The sequence below is a fragment of the Talpa europaea genome (assembly GCF_964194135.1).
Source record: "Talpa europaea genome assembly, chromosome: 8".
Taxonomy (NCBI): Eukaryota; Metazoa; Chordata; class Mammalia; order Eulipotyphla; family Talpidae; genus Talpa; species Talpa europaea.
In genome coordinates this window covers 61540098-61543315 of record NC_140075.1, presented here as the reverse complement: position 1 = coordinate 61543315, position 3218 = coordinate 61540098, and positions in this window count along the sequence as shown.

Sequence of the window (3218 nt, the reverse complement as noted above, 5' to 3'; positions counted from 1 at the left end):
AAAAATTAAAAAAAAAATGAAATTGACCAATTTGAATTCATGCATATGCACACATGCGTCCTCTCATTCAACAAACACTGCTAAGCACTGTGCTTACTGCCAGGAATGCTAAGGCCCTCAAGGGGCTTCCATTTGAGTGGGTTGAGACAGGTAAGACTGCATCTTTCAGTCAGAGAGACAGATTGTTGCTGGTTAATGACACAAGGAAGCAAGTTCTCCCTCGGTCTCTTTCCCGGGGGAATGTGTCACCCACGGAGCCAAATGTTTTCCGGTGAATTGCCTTTTATTCTTATGATCCCAGAGGCCCTGGTAATAGGTCTGGCACTGCTGCTGCTCTTGGGGTGCTTCAGTGGTGCTTTGTTTGGCTTTGAACCAAAGGCTGCATTTGCAATGATAGAGTAAGGTGGGATAAAGATGGAGCAGGGTACCTACAGAGCTTTGGCCGGTCCAGCATTGCCCTCAAGTGGTCAAATACAGGAATGCCGGAAAGGAGGCCTTCCTAGAGTGATCTCCTGAGTGGGTGGGTGTCTGAGAATTGATGAGGGCGATCATGAATGCCCCACCCTCTACCCTAGATGAGGTCTGGAAAGCAGGAATTTGGAGCCAGAGCTGAGACGTTAAAGGGAGGATTAAGATTCATCAGTGCTGGGTGTCTGGAGTGAAATGTGTAGAGAGAACCGGAATCAAAGACTGTGTCTGATTCCCAATTTGAATTTTGTCAGGATAGATAATAGCTGGCTGATGAGATGACCAGGCTGCCTAGAGGGTTAGAAAGTGTGGTGGTGGGGGGCGTGCTTACCTAGAGCTGTACCCCCAGTCCTCTGTAGGGTACAGCTCTGTAGATTATCTGTAGATTTGTCAAGGTTCTGGAAGACTTTGCTCTAGAATTATTATCTTCAGATTGGCAGGCAGTTCAGGAATGAACATCAATTTTCTGAAATGAAATTGGGTGCAAATTTGTATATAATCATTTTTTAAAAATATATATTTATTTATTTATACAAGCACTGGGTACAGTCAGAAGTGCGGGAGGGTGAGAGAATTCACCAGAGCCAGAGCGGAGAGCAGAACAGGCAGACTGATGAAATACACTGCTGAGGGGAGCAGCGGGCGGCAGGAGAGGTCTGCGCACCATATGGGACCCTCACTGGCCGGGCAGGGATAGAACCGGCGCTGCAGAGGCTGCGGGCAGCTTTGCAGCCCAGCGCTCAACTGCTGTGCCACCGGAGAGGCCCCATATATAATGAACTTTAAAAAATTAGGTGTGCAGTGGGGTCTAATTCATAGGACGATCAATTGGTGCTCAGCTCTCCTCCTGAAAGCTAAATGGTCCCAGTCTTCATATGTTGTGTGTGTGCACGCGCGTGTGTGTGTTTGTGTGTGTGTGTGTGTGTGTGTAGATGGTTCAGTTACTCAACTTGGAGGTAAGTTTCTCTTTCTCAGCATCAGGAAGTCTCCTCCCCCATGCCCCTGTGTCAATGTCACTGGGAAATGCCCACAGCACAGTGGGACAGCACTCTGCCTCCCAGAGCGTGGCCCTATGAGTCAAGGTTGACATGGCCTTGACAGCCAGTCTGCTCTTGGCAAAGTCTGCAGCTAGTGCAATGTTTGCTTCCTTCTTTCTGTTCATCTTAGGAGACAGTTTCCTTTAGACACATCACCACCTGCCTTCTGAGATCATGGTGCTGTTTAATCCCCCACACTGAACCTTCTCCTGCTTTCTTTCTTCTATGATCTATGACTCAGCTTCCTGAAGCTCTACAAGCTTGAAATCCTCCCAAGCCCTGCCTTTGGTGCACTCCTGCCCTACATCCCTGAAAAGATAGAAAGATGGGTTAGAGGAACTTCCTGATAAAGTTAAAAAAACAAACCCAGCAAACAGTGGTCAGTTCAGGAGCTGAGTAACTGACGAGAAATGCATCCATGGTCAGATTGCTCACACATTTGCCTGTCAAATTCAGGCATATGCAAGTCCACCGCGGAAGACCCCAGTCTTTACGGAACCACCAATGTTCATTCAGTGAATCAAGGGCAGGATGTCGGAGCCTAGGAGGAACAAGGAAGGATGGAACATGGATCTCTTGGTTGTAGGAGTCTTGGGAGACGCCATGATTCCTAGTAACTGGGTATTTGTGCGTGTGGCTCTGTGTGCACTGGTGTACAGTCAAACAAATGCCTTCTGGAGCCCAGAATTATGTCTTCCCTCTCCCACTCACAACCCTAGTGCCTTGAATAGAATGAGTTCTGCATAATAGGTGCATTGCTCAATAGCATAGTGGTTAAAAGACAATACTTCAGAATCCAGCAACCCTGAACCCAGTTTCTTTTACTTTAAGTTGTTCAGCCTTAGGAAAAGTGTTAATCTTTCTGAGCCTTAGGGTCCTCATCTGTCGAAAGGGTGCTACCACCTGCCCCCACTGCCGTCCATGCACAGTATGCATGAAGACAGGAGGTGCTGGTGCGTGTGAGGCCCAGGGCTTTGTGCCGGGCCTGGCCAGTCCTTAGTAAACAGTAGCTCTTTGATTATTTCCATGTGTGCTTGTGCAGATCTCTGTGAGAGTATGAGAATTTTTCTGTGATAGACCAACTTAACTGCAAAATAAAATCATCCTCATTTCAGAAAATGAAAGTGCACAGGCATGGAGTTGACCAGCCTCATTCCCTACACACCCTTTGACATTTTCTTCTATAACTACAATGACTTTGCCCAAATTTCCAGGGACCAAGATGTCCTCGAACCCTGCCTAGTATGGGAGAACCCTTGTATATAAACATGCTTTCCTTTGAAGCAGGCATGAGGCAGCTGCCCTGCCCCTTCTGCAACCACTTGGGCACTCACCCAACAGGTGACACAGCTCGGTCTTCAGCCAGAAAAGTCAGTTGGGATTGACCCAGTCTTGGGAGCTGCCAACACAAGAGAGCCTCGGGAGCTATGTCTTCAATCATTATTGAGAGCCTATTAGAAGAACAAGGGACCACGAGGCCACTCGAAAGGCTGAGCGTCTGGAAATGGCCATTACAGAGGAAAACCCTTCCGCTTGGCTGACCAGGGCAGGTCTATGTCTTGAGAGCAATTGATGTGGATGTTGAGTGAGGGGGGTGCATTCATTTTGTGCTCAATAAAACCAGTTTTATTCAGGGAAGTGAATTGTTATCCCCTCAGGATAGGGGAAGATATAAAAACAGGTTGTAATTCTTAGAGAATCTAATTCCTCTGA